The sequence below is a fragment of the Loxodonta africana genome, chromosome 5, assembly GCF_030014295.1.
Source record: "Loxodonta africana isolate mLoxAfr1 chromosome 5, mLoxAfr1.hap2, whole genome shotgun sequence".
Lineage (NCBI taxonomy): Eukaryota > Metazoa > Chordata > Mammalia > Proboscidea > Elephantidae > Loxodonta > Loxodonta africana.
This window is the reverse complement of record NC_087346.1, coordinates 157,301,980-157,323,899: the sequence shown is the minus strand read 5'-3', so window position 1 is coordinate 157,323,899 and position 21,920 is coordinate 157,301,980. Positions and strand designations below refer to the sequence as shown.

The following is a 21,920-nucleotide window of genomic DNA, read 5'->3' as shown; positions in this document are numbered from 1 at the left end:
ATGAAGTCCTGATACAATACGGGTGAACCTCGAAAATATACTGAGTCAGGCAAAAAAGGACAAATACTTTATGACCTCATTTATATGAAATAAGCAAATACATAGAAACCAAAGCTTATTAATGGTTACCAGGGATAAGAAGGAGGAAGAAATGAGGAGTTTTTGCTTGGCGAGGGGTGCTGAGTTTACAATAATGGTGGTAGAATAATTAGGAAAAACATAGGACATAAAGAGTTTAATCAGTGTCACTGACTTGTGCAGGCAGAAATGATTGAATTGGTGAATGCTTTGTTGTGTATATTTGCACAATTAAAAAAAGAAGCCAAAAAAAATCTTAGGAGGAACACAACAGAATCCACAGTGTCTACAATGCATCATTCACAATATCCAGGATACGACACAAAATTACTCAACATCTGAAGAAATAGTTAAACGATAGAAAACAACTGCAATGCTGAAATTTAGCAGACAAGTATTTCAAACCATCTATTATAACCATACGGTCCAATTCCCAACTGCTCAGGGGGATGGCACAGGACCAGGCAGTGTTTTGCACACAGCATCATCACAAGTCAGGGGTAACTCAACAGCAGCTAACTAACAACAATATAACAATGTTCAATCACATAAAGGAAAATTTATTCACGATAGGAGAATAAGCAGAAAATCTGAAGAAAAAAAAAAGAATCAAATGGAAATCCTATAGTTGAAAAATACAGTACCTAAAATTTAAAAAAATCATAGGATGGGCTGGAATAGCATATTGGATGTAGATGGCAGAAGAGTTACGGAATGGGAAAACAGATTAATAAAAATTAATATAAAAAAGAGAAAAAAGTATGTGAAAAAGAAAAAAGTGAACAGAGCCTCAGGTGAACAATATCAAAATGTACAAATTCCCCCCTAAAATGAGAGGAACAAAAGAATGAGATAAAAAATGTTTAGAAAAAATATGGCCAAAAATTTTCCCAATTTGTTGAGACATAAATTTAGAAATTCAAGAAGCTCAAAACCAAACCAAACCCATCACCATCAAGTCAATTCTGATTCATAGCAACCCTCACCCCCAGGAGCACTGGTCAAACTGCTGAAAACCAATGGTAAAGAGAAAATCTTGAAAGCAGAAAAATGACTTATTACACATAGAATATGAATGATTATTTACTTCTCATGAGAAACATAGGCTAGAAGACAGTGGAATTACATCTTTTAAGCAGTTAAAGAAAAACTGTCAACCCAGAATTTGATATCCAGCAAAACTATCCTTCAAGAATGAAGGCAACAATAACAGCAAAAAAAAAAAAAAAAAAAGCTGCTGAGATGTTCATATACAACCAAAAACCTCATGGGATTTAGTTCCTCGGTTTAGAGGTAGAGGGTCATGGTTTCATGGGACATCTTGGTTAAATGGCCTAATATTGTGTTTAGTGCTTCTGTTCTACCTCCTAGTTTGCTGTGAAGTGCCATCTAAGCCACAGCAATTGGTCTCTATTCACCTGGAGCAACAGAGAAAGAAGAAGAGTCAGGGCTAAGTAGAGGATACAGAAAGTTGTGGCTAACTGCCTCCATGAACAATCACCTGCTTTGTCATGAGACCAGAAGAGCTGGTTGGTGCCCGGCTACCATTACTGTACAGGTTTTATAGAAGAATCCTGATCAAAAGGGGCAGAAGTTTCAAAAACTTATGCACTCCAGGCTTTCTAGAGCCCTGGGGGTTGGAGAGTCCCTAAAACTATTGCCCTGAGACAATCTTTAAACCTTAAACCAAAAATAACCCTTGTAAGTCTTCTTAAAAATCAAATAATAGTTTAGCTTAACTAGTAAAAAATGTCTGCCTTGAACATTATGCTCTTTTAAGAACTATGTATGAGATCAAAGTGACAACAGCAACTCATAAGATTAGACAGGAAGCTTAGGGGGCAGTGGGTTTATGTTAATGGAGGAGGAACAACTCAGAAAAGAGAATGGGTGCACAATTCAAAGAAGGCAATCAACGTCACTGAATTGTACATGTAGAATTGGTGAATGTTTGCTATGTATATTCTCAGTATCAAAATAAAATTAAAAAAAATAAATGCAAAATAAAGATACTTTGAAATAACTAAAAATTTGTCATCAACAGACCTACACTACGTAGTTTTGTTGTTGTTGTTAGGTGCCATCAAAGTCAGTTTTAACTCATAGCGACCCTACATATAACAGAGTAAAACACTGCCCAGTCCTATGCCATCCTCGCAATCGTTATGCTTGAGCCCACTGTTGCAGCCACTGTGTCAATCCACCTCACTGAGGGCCTTCCTCTTTTTTACTGACTCTCTACTTTACCAAGCATGATGTCCTTCTCCAGGGATTGGTTCCTCCTAGTAACACGTCCAAAGTATATGAGACATGGTTTAGCCATCCTTGCCTCTAAAGAGCATTCTGGCTGTACTGATTCTTCCAACACAAATTTGTTCATTCTTTTGGCAGTCCACAGTATGTTCGATATTATTCACCAACACCACAATTCAAAGGCACCAATTCTTCAGTCTTCCTTACTCATCGTCCAGCTTTCACGTGCATAAGAGGTGACTGAAAATACCCTGGGGCATGAGTCAGACGCACCTTAGTCCTCCAGGTAACAACTCTGCTTTTTAAAGAGGTCTCTTGCAGCAGATTTGCCCAATGCAAAGCACTGTTTCTGCTTCCATGGGCATAGATTCTGGGTCCAAGTAAAGTGAAATCCTTGACAAGTCCAATCTTTTCTCCATTTATCATAAAAAACAAAAAAAAAAAAAAAACGACGTTCCACAAAAATCCAGTTGTAAGGACTTTTGTTTTATGTTGAGGTGTAATCCATACTGAATAGTCAGTCTTTGATCTTCATCAGGAAGTGCATCAAGTCTTCTCCACTTTCAGCAAGGAAGACTGTCTCACCTGTATACTGTAGGTTGTTACTAAATCCTCCTCCAATCATGATGCCATATTCTTCTTCATGTAGTCCAGTTTCTCAGATTATTTGCTCAGCATATAGAGTGAATAAATATGGTGAAAGGATTCAACCCTGACACATACCTTTCCTGATTTTAAACCACACAGTATCCCCTTGTTATGTTCAAATGACTGCCTCTTGGTCTACGTACAGGTTCCCCATGAGCAAAAGTAAGTGTTCTGGAATCTCCACTCTTCCCAGCATTATCCATAATTTATGATCCATAGAGTCAAATTCCGCTGCATAGTCAATAAAACACAGGTAAACATCTTTCTGGTAGTCTCTGCTTTCAGCTAAGATCCATCTCACACCAGCAATGATACCCCTCGTTCCTCGTCCTCTTCTGAATCTGGCTTCAATTTCTTTCAGTTTCCTGTTGATGTACTGCTGCAACCATTCTTGAGTCATCTTCAGCATAATTCTACTTGCATGTGATATTAAATGATACTGTTCGATGATTCTGGCGTTCCATTGGAGCACCTCCAGCACTGCATCTGTTTGCTAAAACATCTCAATTGGTATTCGGTCAATTCCTGAAGCCTTGTTTCTTGCCAATACCTTCCATGCAGCTTGGACTTCTTCCTTCAGTAACATCAGTTCCTGATCATATGCTACACCTTCTGAAATGCCTGAGTGTCGACCAATTCCTTTTGGCCCAGTGACTCCGTATTTCTTCCATCTTCTTTTGATGCTTCCCACATCGTTCAATTTTTTTATCCATCAAATCTTTCAACATTGCAACTCAAGGCTTGAATTTTTTCTTCAGTTATTTCAACTTGAGAATCCCAACCATGTTCTTCCCTCTTGGTTTTCTAACTCCAGGTCTTTGCACATTTCATTATAACACTTCACTATGTCTTCTAGAGCTACCCTTTGAAATCTTCTGTTCAGCTCTTTTACTTCATCGTTTCTTCCTTTTGACACCATTCATCTGTCTGGTTTGTCCTATTGTGGTTATTGCGTGTTGCTATAAACTATGTCACTGATATTTCACATACCAGCAGGGTCACCCATACAGGAGCATCCAGGCTAAGATAGACTAGGAAGAAGGACCTAGCAGTCTATTTCTCAAAAAACTGACCAGCGAAAACTCTGCGAACAGCAGAGGAACATTGTCTTGATATAGTGCTGCAAGATGAGCCCTTTAGGTTGGAAGGCACTCAGAATGACTGGGGAAGAGCTGCCTCCTCAAAATAGAGTGGACCTTAATGACACAGATGGAGTAAAGCTTTTGGGATCTTCGTCTGCAGATGTGACAAGACTCAAAATGAGAAGAAACAGCTGCAAACATTTATTAGTCGTAATCAGAACACAGAATGTACGAAGTATGAATCAAGGAAAACTGGAAGGTGTCAAAAATGAAATGGAATAGATGCAAAAATCCTCAACAAAATTCTAGCCAATAGAATTCAACAACATATCAAAAAAATAATTCACCACGACCAAGTGGGATTTATACCAGGTATGCAAGGCTGGTTTAATATTAGAAAAACCATTAATGTAATCCACCATATTAATAAAACAAAAGACAAAAACCACATGATCAATTGATGCAGAAAAGGCATTTGACAAAGTCCAACACCCATTTATGATAAAAACTCTCAGCAAAATAGGACTTGAAGGAAAATTCCTCAATATAATAAAGGGCATCTATGCAAAGCCAACAGCCAACATCACTCTAAATGGAGAGAAACTGAAAGCATTTCCCTTGAGAACGGGAACCAGACAAGGATGCCCTTTATCACCGCTCTTATTCAACATCGTGTTGGAAGTCCTAGTCAGAGCAATTAGGCTAGAGAAAGAAATGGCATCCGGATTGGCAAAGAGGAAGTAAAATTATCTCTATTTGCAGATGACATGATCTTATACACAGAAAACCCCAACGAATCCTCCAGAAAACTACTGAAACTGATAGAAGAGTTTGGCAGTCTCAGGTTATAAGATAAACATACAAAAATCACTTGGATTCCTCTACATCAACAAAAAGAACATCGAAGAGGAAATAACCAAATCAATACCATTCACAGTAGCCCCCAAGAAGATAAAATACTTAGGAATAAATCTTACCAAGGACGTAAAAGACCTATATAAAGAAAACTACAAAGCTCTACTACAAGAAATTAAAAAGGACATACTTAAGTGGAAAAACATACCTTGCTCATGGATAGGAAGACTTAACATAGTAAAAATGTCTATTCTACCAAAAGCCGTCTATACATACAATGCACTTCCGATCCAAATTCCAATGTCATTTTTTAAGGTGACAGAGAAACAAATCACCAACTTCATATGGAAGGGAAAGAAGCCTCGGATAAGCAAAGCATTACTGAAAAAGAAGAAGAAAGAGGGAGGCCTCACTCTACCTGATTTCAGAACCTATTATACAGCCACAGTAGTCAAAACAGCCTGGTACTGGTACAACAACAGGCACATAGACCAGTGGAACAGCATTGAGAACCCAGATATAAATCCATCCACGTATGAGAAGCTGATATTTGACAAACGCCCAGTGTCAGTTAATTGGGGAAAAGATAGTCTTTTTAACAAATGGTGCTGGCATAACTGGATATCCATTTGCAAAAGAATGAAACAGGACCCATACCTCACACCATGCACAAAAACTAACTCCAAGTGGATCAAAGACCTAAACATAAAGACTAAAACGATAAAGATCATGGAAGAAAAAATAGGGACAACCTTAGGAGCCCTAATACAAGGCATAAACAGAATACAAAACATTACCAAAAATGATGAAGAGAAACCAGATAACTGGGAGCTCCTAAAAATCAAACACCTATGCTCATCTAAAGACTTCACCAAAACAGTAAAAAGACCACCTACAGACTGGGAAAGAATTTTCAGCTACGACAGCTCCGACCAGCGCCTGATCTCTAAATTAATCTATATGATTCTGTCAAAACTCAACCACAAAAAGACAAACAACCCAATCAAGAAGTGGGCAAAGGATATGAAAACACACTTCACTAAAGAAGGTATTCAGGCAGCTAACAGATACATGAGAAAATGCTCTCGATCATTAGCCATTAGAGAAATGCAAATTGAAACCACGATAAGATTCCGTCTCACTCCAACAAGTCTGGCATTAATCCAAAAAACACAAAATAATAAATGTTGGAGAGGCTGCGGAGAGATGGGAACTCTTATACAGTGCTGGTGGGAATGTAAAATGGTACAACCACTTTGGAAATCTATCTGGCGTTATCTTAAACAGTTAGAAATAGAACTACCATACAACCCAGAAATCCCACTCCTCGGAATATACCCTAGAGAAATAAGCGCCTTCACACAAACAGATACATGCACACCCATGTTTATTGCAGCACTGTCTACAATAGCAAAAAGCTGGAAGCAACCAAGGTGTCCATCAACGGATGAATGGTTATATAAATTGTGGTATATTCACACAATGGAATACTACGCATCGATAAAGAACAGTGACGAATCTGTGAAACATTTCATAACATGGAGGAACCTGGAAGGCATTTGCTGAGCGAAATTAGTCAGAGGCAAAAGGACAAATATTGTATAAGACCACTATTATAAGATCTTGAGAAATAGTATAAACTGAGAAGAACACATACTTTTGTGGTCACGAGGGGAGGAGGGAGGGAGGGTGGGAGAGGGTTATTTACTGATTAGTTAGTAGATAAGAACTACTTTAGGTGAAGAGAAGGACAATACTCAATACACAGAAGGTCAGCTCAAATGGACTGGACCAAAAGCAAAGAAGTTTCCGGGATAAACTGAATACTTCAAAGCTCAGCGAAGCAAGGGCCGGGGTTTGGGGACTATGGCTTAAGGGGACTTCTAAGCCAATTGGCAAAATAATACTATTATGAAAACATTCTGCATCCTACTTTGAAATGTGGCATCTGGGGTCTTAAATGCTAACAAGCGGCCATCTAAGATGCATCAATTGGTCTCAAACCACCTGTATCAAAGGAGAATGAAGAACACCAAGGTCACACGACAACTATGAGCCCAAGAGACAGAAAGGGCCACATGAACCAGAGACTTACATCATCCTGAGACCAGAAGAACTAGATGGTGTCCGGCCACAACTGATGACTGCCCTGACAGGGAGCACAACAGAGAACCCCTGAGGGAGCAGGAGATCAGTGGGATGCAGACCCCAAATTCTCATAAAAAGACCAGACTTAATGGTCTGACTGAGACTAGAGGAATCCCGGCGGTCATGGTCCCCAAACCTTCTGTTGGCCCAGGACAGGAGCCATTCCTGAAGACAACTCATCAGACGTGGAAGGGACTGGACATTGGGTAGGAGAGAGATGCGATGAAGAGTGAGCTACTTGTATCAGGTGGACACTTGAGACTGTGTTGGCATCTCCTGTGTGGAGGGGAGATGGGAGGGTAGAGAGGGTTAGAAACTGGCAAAATTGTTACAAAAGGAGAGACTGGACGGGCTGACTCATTAGGGGGAGAGTAAGTGGGAGTATGGAGTAAGGTGTATATAAACTTATATGTGACAGTCTGACTTGATTTGTAAACGTTCACTTGAAGCTCAATAAAAGTTAATAAAAAAATAAAGACATTTCAAGAGCTATCCTGAAGTACAGAGCTATCAGTGATAGGGTAATATCCATACACCTACAAGGAAGACCAGTTAATATGACTATTATTCAAATTCATGCACCAACCACTAAGGCCAAAGATAAAGAAATTTAAAGATCTTTTACCAACTTGCACAGTCTGAAATTGACTGAATATGTAATCAAGATGCACTGATAATTACTGGTCTTTGGAATGTGGAAGTTGGAAACGAAGAAGGATCAGTAGTTGGAAAACATGGCCTTGGTGACAGAATGACACAGGAGCTCACATGGTATCATACTGCAAGACCAATTACTTATTCATTGGAAATACCCTTTTTCAGCAATACAAATGGCAACTATACACATGCATCTCACTGGATGGAATACACAGGACTCAAATCGACTACATCTGTGGCAAGAAACTATGGAGAAGTATAATATCATTAGTCAGAACAAGCCCAGGGGCCAACTGCAGAATGTAACATCAATTGCTCATAAGCAAGTTCAAGCTGAAGCTGAAGATAATTAAAACAAGTCCACCAGAGCTAAAATGTGACCTTGAGTATACCCACCTGAATGTAGGGACCATCTCAAGAACAGATTTAACTCGTTGAACATTAATGATCAAAGACCAGATGAGTTGTGGGATGATATCAAGGACATCATTCATGAAGAAAGCAAAAGGTCATTAAAAAGATCCAAAAAAGGCCAAAGCAGATATCTGGGAGAGTTTGACACTTGCTCTTGAATGTAGAGTAGCTAAAGTGAAAGGAAGAAATTTAAAGTTTAGGACCTTTTTCTTTTTTAATTCCGATTTCTGGCTTCCCTTACAACTTTTCTGGGGCTCCCAGCTAGGATGTCATGGAGCCAGGATTAAATTCCAAGCTGACTGCCTAGGTCTGTGCTAATAAGCACAATCTGCATGTTGGTCACACTTCTCAAAATCGCTTGTGCCCTGCTGGTATTTTCAACTTTCTTTTAAATCCTCAAACATAATAAAACACAGCTATTTTCAATATGTGAAGTCTCTGTAGGTCCTTTTTTTTAATTTGTAGTGCTTGTTTGTGTGTTCTGTAGCTGTTCTTTTCCCTAATTTGACTGTGAGCTGCTCGTTTGCCTTAGAATTTTATCTGTGAGAATTCTTTAAGGTACAGACTCCATCAAAGAGGACCTGCCTTTGCTTCCTCCACGGCACTGCTAGCCACTGACTATTTTACCTTCATAAAAGTTTTTATTTCTTACCAAAAGTATAGCAATAAATTAAGAAATATTTCATTTTGTCTAGCATTTTGAGAAAAATATGAAACCTAATCATAACTGACTCAAGAGGTAGAAAACCTGAAAAGCCCAATCATCACAGAAAAAAACTGAACTAAGTACCAAGCCCAGAGAGCTTCACTTTTACTGGCTAGGCCAATCAACCTTTCAACAAACATTCATCCTTACATGCGGAAGAGGGAAGGGTTAAAGATAGAAAAGTACAAAAAATAATTATAGGACAAACTTGTGTACTTATTACCCTTCAATGACCATTTTTAACATTTGCTTGAAATATTTTTTTATATGAAAGAAAAAAGGAACTACCGATAATAGCAACTATAAATACATATTTTAGCATTTCCTCTGTGGTGTTCATGTTTTAAGGCAGAGTCTCCAGACTAGATACTTAAGAAATGGCTAGCGGCACCTGGCCTTAGTAGGACACCCAGCCCTAGGTGGGCACCAGCCCTATGGGGGCACCCAGGAGCGAGAAGCCAGGGTCACTTAATCACACTGCCCACCATCACCAAAGATGCCCTCCGCAATTTCCTGGGGGTTCTGTTCTAGTTCTCCATGCACACAAAATTATAAGACAGGTTTTGTTACTCCATTTCACAGATGTGGACACCGTGACCCCAAATTATTAAGTAACTTGCCCAAAGTTGTACAGCTAGAAAGCAGAGGAGCCAGCATTCGAAGCCAAGCAGTCCAGCTCTAGGTCAGTGGTGAAGAGTAAATGAATAAAACAAAGATAAAAAACAAAAAACCAAACCTGCTGCCGTCGAGTCAATTCCGACTCATAGCCACCCTACAGGACAGAGTAGAACTGCCCCATAGAGTGTCCAAGGAGCGCCCGGCGGATTTGAACTGCCGACCTTTAGATTAGCAGCCGTAGGACTTAACCACTATGCCACGAGGGTTTCCAAACAAAGATAAAGTCTACTTTATTCACCAAGCTTAAAGTCCATTACCCTCTGGTTCTCCCCAGAGGTAATCGCTGTCACGAACTTACCATCCATTCTCTCAGTCTATGATACATGTCCACTAACGCAGAATTGCTGCATGGGTTTCACATTTACGTAAATGCTATCAAGCTACCTTTGCTCTATGATTTGGTTAATCAATGTATCCTTATTTCTCCACGTTGTTATATATAAATCTAGTTCAGTCTTTTCGACTGTTGTGTATTATTCACCACATAAATGTATCATTCCTATTATTTAAATAAAAGAATCCATGGATGGCACAAATAGTTAAGCGCTCAAATACTAGCCGAAAGGTTAATGGTTGAAAACCACCCAGAGGTGCCAGAGTATACAAGCCTCGTGTTTTGCTTCCAAAAGGCACAGACTGGAAAACCCTAGGAAGCAGTTCTACTCTGTACAGATGACGTTGCCCAAGAGTTGAAATCAACTCAACAGCAACCAACAGTAATTAAATTATTCCAAAACATAGAAAATGTGAGAAAGTTTCACAAAACATCACACAAGCCTGGCATAACCCTCTTACCAAAACCAGAAATAAAGAGAATACAAGAAAACAAAGCTATAGAACAATAATTGGTAAAGTATGACTGCAAAAAAAATAAAAACAATTACAAAATATAAGTAAATCAAATCCAGGCCTGTATGAAAAGAATAAGATGCTGTTATAAAATAAGTACCTTTATGTGGCCTTTAGCCTTGGTTCTTGGGAAAAACAGCTTGTGAGATTTTTCCCCTAAACCCTGAGTTACCTTTACCCTAGTTTTCTAACCCAGGGGATTTGTTACTTTTGTCCAGGTTGACTGACATTTCCTGGGTAAACTGTAAACAACTTGATAGTTTGATACTTTTTTCCAGCCCTGGGCTGCAGCTTGCACTGTAACTGGTCTGTTCTATGCACTTTGCAGGGACTGGTCAATATACTTATACAAATGAAGAGACTGTGGCCAACTGAGAGGGGATTGGGCAGTTCGTGGCCTTGGTGGGAGGGCCATACCTTAAAACTGATAAGGAGTTTGCTTCCATATGCAGCCAATCTCAGAGGTTTCAGAAAGGGAAGAAGCAAAAAGAAGGCAAGAGAGGTAAGAAAGGAGCTGAGAGAAAGGAGGCGAAAAGCCTCCTAAAAAAGCTGTAACACAGGTCAAGGGCTGCAACACTGAAAACAGTGAGAGGCATGGAGGGGGCCCTGAGTAGAGCCAGTGGCAACATGCCTGAAGGGGACTCTGTGACACAGTCTGTGGTGAATGCAGCTAAGAGAACTAAACAAAACTGTAACACTGGCTATGAGTTGTGTCAGTTAGCCATGGAAAGCCCAACGGCAGGGAGGCCCTTCCTCAGGGGCTGAGAGGAGGCCTGCACGGCTGAGAGGGGACATGCACAAAAGAAGGGCCTGCTTGCCTGCATGGCCTAGAGGAGGTGAGAGAGCTATCCTGCACTGAAGAAGGGAGGGATGTGTTCTCCGCTTTGGGGGCGCTTTCCAGACTTTGCCTGCGTGCTTCCTGATCCTGCGTTCCACCCTGTTACTTCCTTAATAAACCACTGTAAGAATGGCGTGGCAGAGTATCTGATCTCCTCTAACTTCACAAAGGGGAAGGAGAATCCAGATTGACAGCCCAAGGCTGATTCCTATGAAGTGGAGGTCAGACATGCCTCCACTCTCAAACCTTTGTACTAATTCTGACATCAGCCGTCCCTCCCATGGAACTATTCTCTGCTTGGTTTGATAATGGCCACACAGAACTCACAGTCAATACTTAAACAGGAGTTTATTAGGGAAGTAACGGGTTACAGTTCAGGTTCAGGAACACTCAGGATGCAATTCTTTGATCAGGATAGGCTCTTCTCAGCCATGCTCGCAAGCACATCTCTCCCCGGCCCCTCGGCCTCTGCCCTGCTCCAGTGAGTGTTACACCGAGCTGTTCCAGCTCTGTCAATAAGTGCCTGGGTCATCCCATGCAACCAGTGAGCCTCCTGCCCAAAGGCGTTCGGCATCCTGGCTCTGTGGGCCAGCAAGCCCACTGCACCATCTCCTGCCAGTCTCCTGGTTCTGCTGCCTCTGCTTCTTACTGTCTCTCGCTGTCTCCAGTGTTACAGCTCTATCTCCCGGATCTAGGAGATTCTCAGCACAGGAATCCCAGATCCAAAGGACACATTCTACTCCTGGCTCTTCCTCCTTGGTTGTGGTGAGATCCTCCCTTCCCGACACAGGGATGGCTCATTTTAAGGTTAGTGGGACTGCAAAACTGACTGATCCCCTTGTTAGGGCTCCATGTACCTTATTTGCATAGTCCCACCCCCACAAGGGTGCCATACACCTTATTTAGATTTTAGCAAGCTATCCAATCCCCTTGGCAGGCCACACGCACCTCATCTGCATAGTCCCACCCAGTCATCCGATGGGAGTTACAAAGACTGTGGCTAGAAAGGCCATATTAAGTAATTCACTGCACTGCAACCACTTAACTGCAAGTATGGTCTCTAAGTCCTGTGAGGCCACTGCAATAAATTATCAAACCCGGCAGGAAAGGAGAGTGCTGTGGGGAGGACAGCCGGTGTCAGAGTTGGTAAAAAGGTTGAAGGGTGGAGTTATGTCTAACCTCACCTTATAGGAATTAGTCCTTGAGCTGATGGTGATTCTCCTCCTCCTCCTGAAGCCAAAGGACTTCAGGCACTACTAGAACACCACCAATACCACAACCAAAAAGGGTTTATCCAAAAATATAAGTTTGATCAATGTCAGGAACTCTATTAATGTAAGTCACCATGTTAACAGATTATACATTTCTGCTGAAACTACCTAATTTATTTATTTTTTTAAGTTAGCTACATAACACACAAACTCACCACCAACGGTGAATGGGGAATACTCAAGGAGCTAGGCATAGCGTAATACGCGAGGTCGGTCTTCCACAGAATAACAGATTTGAAAAGGAAAAGCAGATGCTGAAATAAAAAACTCAGTCAGTGAGTTGAATAGTACACTTGACACAGCAAAAAATACAATGGATGAGAAAATAAATCTGAACAATTTATCAACAGAAAAAAGCTGAGAAAGAGATGAGAATACTCAACAGTGTGCATATTTCATTCTTTCAAATATTTATAGAGTGCCTCTGATGTGCCAGACACTGATTTTTAGGTGCTGGGGTCACAGCAGAAACCCTGGTGGCATAGTGGTTAAGTGCTACGGTTGCTAACCAAAGGGTCGGCAGTTCGAATCCGCCAGGTGCTCCTTGGAAACTCTATGGGGCAGTTTTACTCTGTCCTATAGGGTCGCTATGAGTCGGAATCGACTTGACGGCACTAGGTTTGGCTTTTTGGTTTTGGGGTCACAACACTGAACAAAACAGTATTAAAAAATAATCTGCCTTCAGCAGCTTACACTGCGGTGGAGTTCCAGGAGAAGAGACTAGGGAGAATGGAAGAAGGCAATTTCCAAAGGAGATAACAGTAGATAATTTTCCACAGATGAGTGAAATCTTGAGAATTCAAATTAAAAGAGCATCCAGGATTCTGAACAAGATAAATGAAAACAAATCAGCACCTATACACTATACTGAAACCACAGAATATCAAGGATAAAAAGAAAATCTCGAAACCTGAATAGGCATAAAGAATAAGTAAAATCCCAGACTTCAGCAAGAAAAAAGAAAAGGGAAGCAGTAACTACAGAGCTTTGTTTAGTCTCAATAAATACAGGAGATGATGGAGTATTTTTTAAATGTTCAGGGAAAATAACTACCTACCTAGGACTTTATACCCAGCTAAATAATCATTTAAATGTGACAGCAAAATAAATACATTTTCAGACTTGTAGAGACTAGAGAAGTTTAATATACATAGCCCTTTCAAGAAATGCTAAAGGTGGAACTTGATCAAGAAACTAAACCCAGAAGGAAAGAATAAGATCCAAACAATAAAGGAAGGTAAGTTAGAAATACTAATATGATCTTTATATTTAAAAAGAATGTGAGGCTTCCTCCTTCACATTTATCTATACTCCTTCCAGAAACTGCCATTAAAATGACAGTAAAAGAACTTCCAAATAAGACTTAAACCCACAAAGACAAAGAGGACGTAAGGGATAAGAGATGTCAAACCTGGGCAAGCTGATTTGCTGAATCATGTTTCTATCAGAGACATGCTGTTGTAAGAGGAAGACTAATAACTTAAGAATCTCTCTTGTCCATAAATCCTTTTACTTTGAAAATGTTTTAAAATTACAAATATATAATCACTGTAAAAAGGAAAGAAAATACTGAAGCATTCAAGAGTGAAGAACGAAAATATGGAGGTTAAAAAACATGAATTAGGCTAAAATAACAAATGTTGGTGAGGACATGGGGAAATTGGAACTCTTATCCACTGCTGGTGGGAATGCAAAATGGTACAGCTATTGCAGAAAAGAGTGTGGCAGATCCTCAAAAAACTAAAAATAGGACTACCATATGACCCAGAAATTCCACTTGCAGGTATATACCTGTTATGGATTGAATTTTGTCCCCAAAAATATGTGTTGTAAATCCTAACCCCTATGCCTGTGGTTATAATCCCATGTGGGAATGAGTTTTCTGTTGTCAAAGAGGCAAGATCAGTGTAGGGTGTGTCTCACAAGAGATAAAAGGAACAGATTAGGTGGGCAAAACAAACAAAAAACCCATTGCTGTGGAGTTGATTCCCGTCTCATGGCTGCGCTATAGGAGAGAGGAGAACCGCTCCGTAGAGTTCCCAAGGCTCGCCTTGTGGATTTGAACTGCCGACCTTTTGGTTAGCAGCTGTAGCACTTAACCACTACACCACCAGAGTTTCCGATCAGGCAGGCAGAGATGGGGAAAGATCGATGCCAAGACACACGATGATCTCCAAGGAACCAGGAAACAGAAGCTGAAGAGACACGGACCGGACCTTCTTCCAGAGCCAACAGAGAGAGAAAGCCTTCCCCTAGAGCTGATGCTCTGAATTCAAACTTCTAGCTTACTAAACTGTAAGAAAATAAATTTGTTTGTTAAAGCCAGCCACTTGTTGTATTTCTGTTATAGCAGCACTAGGTAACTAAAACAATACCCAAAAGACTTGAAAGCAGAGATTCAAAAAGACCTGTACACAAATGTTCACTGCAGTACTATTCACAATAGCCAAAAGGTGGCAACAACCTAAACACCCAACAACAGACACATGGATAAACACAATGTGGTACATACATACAACGGAATGCTACTCAGTCAGTAGAAGAAATAAAGTTTTAATAGATGCTACAGTAGGGATGAAGCTTGAAAACTTATGCAGAGCGAAATAAGCCAACCGCAAAAGGACAAATACTGTACGACCTCACCTATACAAAAAGACAAGAAAAGACAAATGTATGGAGACCAAAGTTTGTTAGTGGTTACCAGAGACGGGGCGGGGGGGGGACTAACAGTAATGAAAAAAAAAATCACATTAAGGTAGGGTTGTACAGCTGATGATTATAACGCTGTCAATAGGTTATACAGCTATAAAAAGTTGAATTGGCAAAAATTGTGTGATAAATACATTTACAAAAAAAAAAAAAGAGTAGCTGCTGAGGCTACTTACGTACAACCAAACACCTCATGGATTTGGTTCCTTGGTTTGGAGGTTTCAGGTCATCGTTTCATGGCACATCCCACTTAACTGGCCTAATAACGTGTTTAGTGCTTCTGTCCTACCTCCTAGTTCGTTGAGTAGTGCCTGGGGTCTTAAAGGCTTGCAAGTGGCCGTCCAAGGCACAACAGTTGGTCCCTATTCACCTGGAGCAACAGAGGAAGGAAGAGAGTCAGGAACAGGAGGAGGATAGGGAATGTGTGGCCAATCACCTCCATGAACAACTGCCTCCTTTGCCACAACACCAGAAAAACTGGATAATGCCCGGCTACCATTACTGAAAATTTCAATCAAATATTCCATAGAAGAATCCTATCAAAAGAGGAAAATGCAGAACAGAATTTCAAATTCTCGTGGACTCCAGACTTTCTGGAGACATGGAGGCTGAATGAACCCCTGAAACTACTGCCCTGAGATAATCTTTAAACCTTAAACCAAAAATATCCCCTGAAGTCATCTTAAAACTGCACAATAGTATAGCTTAACTAGTAAAAAAAGGTCTGCCTTGAGCATTTTGCTCTTTTAAGAACTATCTATATGGGATGAGATTGCTCACAGCAACCCGAAAGATTACGTAGGGATCTTTTGAGTTTATGTTAACAGGGTAGGAACAACTCAGAAAATGAGGGTGAGAATGGTTATACAACTGGAAGAATGTAATCAAAGTCACTAAATTATACATGTTGAATTAGTGTATGTTTTGCAGTGTATATTCTCAACTACAGCAAAATAAAATTCAAGGTAAAAAAAAAACACAAATTAACAATTAAAAGAGTTACCAGTGGTTTTTAGGGGAAGAGGAATTGAGGGTACAAAGAGTTAAGCATCATTATTGCTGTTTTTTTATTAAGTTCTTAGGAATGATATGGCTAATTATTTACATTTCACAGGAGATATGTACACATATACATATACACATACATGTGTATCATCTTATATGATCTTACATGTTGAGAAAATAAAGACCTAAAACAGAAGTCTACTACCCTTATATCTGGAAAGAGAAAAATCAGAAAGCATACAGAGCATGCAGCTAACAACTCCATGACAGCACAGAGACGTGTTCCTGCGTACTGCTTAGGGCTACACATGCAAATAGGAGGCACAGGGTAGTACACATCTCCACCTGCAGCATCTCTCAGCTTTGCAACCCTTGAAGATCTCACTGAATTGATATAAAATCCCAGAACAAACCCTACCAGGCCTTAGGTGGCATCTTCAGCCCTAAACCAAGCAACATGGCCAGGGTGATACGGGCCCCATAACTGGCCAGACTTTGGTCACACTCCTTCCTCAGTGGCTGGGGAGGCTGGGTAGCCCCCACAGGACCACATGGAATAGAGGAGGGACAGGTCTCTAACATGAACAGAGGGGTGTCACTCTCACCAGGAAAACACCACAAAAACAAAAAGTCATACAAGGAAAAATAATCAATCACAGTACACGAGTACATGGGTTGGCTGAACAATGTCAACACTTGATAAATATTAACTTTAACCAAAATTTGTATTAAAAAAATCTGTGGTGTGGTGGATTAAAAATGGACAAAAATGTTTTGCCACTTTAGACACCAAGAGGTAGAGCCTATTTCTCTATCACCTTCAATCTGGCCTGGGCCTGTAATTGCTCTCACCAACAGAATATGGCAAAAGTAACACTCTGCCAGTTCTCAGCCTAGCCTTAAACGGACTAGCAAGTTTTGCTTTTCTGTCTGGGAATCAGCCACCATACTATAAGAAAGTCCACGCAGCTTATGGCAAGGCCCACACTGGGGAGAATCAAGGGCCATGGCCAACAGACAGTACCAACAAGCCAGCCCTGTGAATGAAACCAGCTGAAACAATTCTGAAGAGACAAGCTTACCCAGGCAAACTGTATTCAAATTCCAAAACTATAAACAAATACATGTTGTCTTTTCAGCCACAAAATTCTGGGGTAGCTTATTATGCAGGCACAGACAACTGAAACACCAGCGCAGTGGGAAGAAGTGATAAGGGAAGACAGGAAGGAAAGGGTGTAAGGAAGCTTAATCCTCATCTTCCATAGATGAACTAATATATAAAACAGAAATCTGAAAGTTCTAAAATTAGCAAAAGATACAAGTTGTTTTTTAAAATACAGATAAACACGGAAGAAACAGCTAAAAGAACAAAGAGGCTGCCTTGGGGAATGGGCATAAGGTGGGTAGAGTGACACCGAGGAGTTATTTTTTAAGAGCCTCATGGAACAAACTCTTCAGTGTACATCTTTTAGTTTGATAATGGAAAAGATAAATTGGAAATATACCTAAGCATTATGGTTGGTCAGCTTATAGTCATTTTCCTTTCACTTTCTGTATTATAAAAATTTTTCATAAACTTTATTTTGATTGTAAAATTAATAATTAAGCTTTCTACTTTGCCATAAATTATGTACCATGAAACTGTACATCCTTGAAAATAAAATGCCTGTAGGCTTCAGGCTGGAACTCACAGCTTAGTCTCTGCTACATCATACCCTGCCCATCATTCCTGTGCCAGGGAACTCACAGTTGAAAGAAGAAGAGCAGCAAGGTGGGCTGCCAGGACCAGGGCAGCTCAGGGTACCAGCTCAGAGATCTCTGGCCAATAACAGAATAAGAGAAGCAGTCTATGGATACCAAAAGAAGCAACCCACAAATACAGCACAACCATGAATGGGGCCAGGCTCAAGGGTCCAGCAGCTCTGCTCATACCCAGTGCCTGTGCTCCATGGACTAGCGTGCACCGCCCCAAGGATCCACCTCGGACTCTGCAACGGGCAGAAATTTAGGAACAAGGACAATGTATGTTTACTTCTAATGCACTGTCAAGACACAGATCCCGCTATCTTAGACATTTATCAGCCTACACAACTGACCGGGACCCCCTCCCCAAAGGAAATAGAGAAGGTAATGACCTATGATTTATTTTTTTACTATTTCTTCTGAACCAGTAGATACTCAATAAAACTCCCACTGACTCATAGGAGGGGCCTGGTAGGAGGGCACCGTCTCTGCCTGGTTTCTGCCCTTTATTGAATCTGCTAAGATCCCTCTGAACAAAGCAAAGGCAGCCTGAAGCATACTACTGCTGCTGCTGTGTGCTGTTCAGTCAGTTCTGACTCATAGCGACCCCACAGGGCACAGCAGAACTACCCCCGTTGGGTTTTCCAGGCTGTAATCTTTACGAGAGCAGATCACGAGGTCTTTTCTACCGTAGAGCCCGTGATGGGTTCAAACCATAGACCTTTCAGTTAGCAGCCAAGCTCCTAACCACTGTGCCACCAAGGCTCCTTGTAGGATACTGGTTACTGAGAAATCCACAAGATTAGCCTCTAAAAGTAGACAACAAGAATCACTATTAATTGTTTTAAAAGCATGATAAGCAGTTGAATTTGAAGGAAACGAGTATTTTACTTTTTGCAGATTTCAGAACTCATCAGAAAAGAGCTCACTGTCAAGCACAACATATAACCCCAACTCATCCTTCACAAATAAAGTACTCGATCAGATAAAGGACAAAAGACAGGCTATGACCCAGCAATCCCAATCCTAGGTACGCCCCTGGAAGTAAAAGCAAGAATGCAAATAGGAACCTGCACACCAGTGTTCGCTGCAGCACAGCCAAAAGGTGGAAACAGCCAAAACACCCATCACAGACAAACGGACAGGCAAAATGTGGTATATGCAGAGAATGAAGTATCACTCACCCTAAAGAGAAATAAGTCCTGATACATGCCACAACACGGATGAACCCTGAAAACACCACGCCGAGTAAAGTCAACACAAAAGGACATATACTATATGACTTCATGTATGTGAAATGAGGAAATAAACAAAGATTACTAGTGGTTACCAGGAGCGGGAGAGAGGAGGAAAGGGGAACTTTTGCTTAAGGGGTATTGAGTTTGTTAACGGTGGTGAGATAATTTGGAAAAGGGTGGCGACAAAGGTTGTACAACATGAAGAATGTAATCAATGTCACTGAACTGTACATGTGGAAAACTGAATTGATGTATGTTCTGCTGTGTATATTCTCAACAAAAATAAATGATTAAAAAATTTATCCAAGTCCAAAGGGCTAATGGACCACATCAACCACGGCTCCCACCAGAGTGAGTCCAGCACAACTAGATGGCACCTGGCTACCACCAGTGACTGCTCTGACAGGGGTCACAATAGAGAGTCCTGGACAGAGCTGGAGAAAAATGTAGAACAAAACTCTAACTCACAAAAAAAAGACCAGACTTACTGGCCTGACGGAGACTGGAGAAACCTCAAGAGTATGGCCCCCGAACACCCTCTTAGCTCAGTAATGAAGTCACTCCTGAGGTTCACATCCTTCAGCCAAAGATTAGACAGGCCCATAAAACAAAAAGAGACTAAAGAGGCATATCAGACCAGGGGCAAGGATTAGAAGGCAGGAGGGAACAGGAAAGCTGGTAATAGGGAACCCAAGGTCAAGAAGGGAGAGCACTGACATGTTGTGGGACTGTTAACCAATGTCATAAAACAATATGTGTACTGTTTAATGAAAAACTAGTTTGCTCATCTAAAGTACAATTAAAAAAATAAACAATTGAGTTATGCAACCACTCTCACTGTCCTTTTCGGAGTTATTCCTCCCCAAACTGGTGAAGATTTTGTTGGGTATATTGTCACTGAATAAAAAGAAAAAGAGAGAACAGAAGAAAAATCTTAACTTTTTCACATACAACTTTCTCAGTAGTCTCATTTTGTAAGCTTTCATTTTTGGCAGTGCTGCTGCTACTGAAGCATTATTTGGGGAAGAGTAAATTGCCTGAAGGAGCCCTGGTGGTGGAGTGGTTAAGTGCTTAGCTGTTAACCAAAAGGTCTGTGGTTCGAACCCTCCAGTTGCTCTGTGGGAGAAAGATGTGGCAGTCTGCTTTTGTGAAGATGACAGCCTTGGAAACCCTATGGGGCAGCTCTACCCTGTCCTACAGAGTCTCTCTGAGTCAGAATCGACTCGACGTCAATAGGTAAAGTGCCTGAAGTTAGAGAAACTTCTCCATGCTCTCATGCCAGCTCGTGCCTTCATCTGAGGCTATGACACAAAAGAAGAATCTGAAGTAGAAGGGAAACAAGGGGCACTCAGGAGGAGGACCACTGTCAGGGGCTCCTAACCCAGACACCAGCACCATCTAGCTCACATCTCCAGACCAAAAACTTGAGAAGGTTCCAAGTCAGCCACTTTTCCCTCACCACCCTCCATTCTCAAGTGTGCTATCTGCTCCCTGATCTGGTCAAAATTAAGTGTTCAGGGCTGACACTCCTACAGATGACATCTCAACATGCAGTCATGTACTCTACTCATTCAACGTGCCTACACTGAGCCCTGTCATGTGCAGCTCAGCTCTAGGGATACAGAAGGGAGACAAGCCTCTCCGTCTTCATGGCGCTTCCGTTCAAGGGCATGTAGGGACAGATGATGAATGATAAATGTAATAAGTAAGGTGATCAGTGCAATGGAAAAAATAATCAGGGCAAAGGGATCGGGGGCGGCAGTAAAATTTTAAAGGGAAGTTGTCGATGAGAGCTTGAGAAGCTGGTATTTAAGCAAAGGAAGTCAACAAAAGTTTCCTTATTTCTTAATAGGTTTTCCCTTATTTGAGTCTAAATCCCAAAACTAAATACATAAAACATAAATACTTAAGAAAAACACATTTTATCTGGACCGTGAACAGCACCTCCATCCACTTCTGTTAGACAAAAACTCAGGGGCCAATTCTGACACCTCTCCCCCAACGTCTCTCGTATCCAAACCAATAAGCCTCACCAAGTTTACTCCAAAATCCGTCTTAGTCCACTTCTCCCCATGCCCACAATCTCAATCCTATCATCCACCCACCATCCCTTTTCACCAGTCTCCTAACAAGCTGTCTCAGTCAGGATACTCTAAGGCAGTGGTTCTCTACTTTGAGGGCATCAGAATCACCTGAAGGGCTTGTTAGAACAGATTGCTGAGCCTCAAACCCTGAGCTTATGACTCAGTAGGTCTAAGGTGGGACCTGAGACTCTACATTCCTAACAAGTTCCAGGTGGTGTTGATGCTGCCAATCAGGACAGCAAACTTTTGAGAGCCACTGGCCTAGGTTTGGATGAAGTTGTTGCTTTTGTCAGCTGCCATCAATTTGGCAGTAACAAGCCCCAGATCACCTGTGACTTGGCTTAATGTGAAGGTTTCTTCCTTGCTACACATCATTTGCAGGTCAGTTAAGAGGCTCAGCACCCAGGCTGAGAGCGGCCCCACCCTGTGCTCTTGGAGTTAGAGATATGAAAAGGGAACGGATAAGGCACACCTTTCTCAGAACTTCCACCCAGAGTAACACAGCATTTTTTGTTGGCCGAAGCAAGTCCCAAGGCCACACCAAACTTCAAAGGAGTGGGGCAATTTAATCCTACCAGACGCCAAAGTAGGGAGAATTGGAAAGGTGCAAACCTGAAGAGACTGAGCAGCCCGCAGATCTGTCTTCTGTATATACTTCCCTCCC

General features: G+C 41.2%; 1 protein-coding gene across 6 annotated transcripts in view; it reads right to left on the bottom strand.

Annotated features, from left to right (window-relative positions):
* The window catches only part of NSD2 (nuclear receptor binding SET domain protein 2), a 97,377-nt gene that overhangs the window by 68,008 nt on the left and 7,449 nt on the right, over positions 1 to 21,920 (bottom strand). Inside the window, exon 1 of one of the 6 annotated variants that reach the window (XM_010591350.3) lies at positions 15,363 to 16,941. The exons of 3 other annotated variants lie outside the window; for them this stretch is intronic. The gene's annotated coding sequence lies outside the window, so the exon portion shown is untranslated. Of the gene's footprint in view, positions 1 to 7,011; positions 7,121 to 8,117; positions 8,430 to 15,362; positions 16,942 to 21,920 lie in introns of those variants that run through there. 2 more of the 6 variants (XM_064286145.1, XM_064286144.1) reach the window with 2 other exon arrangements.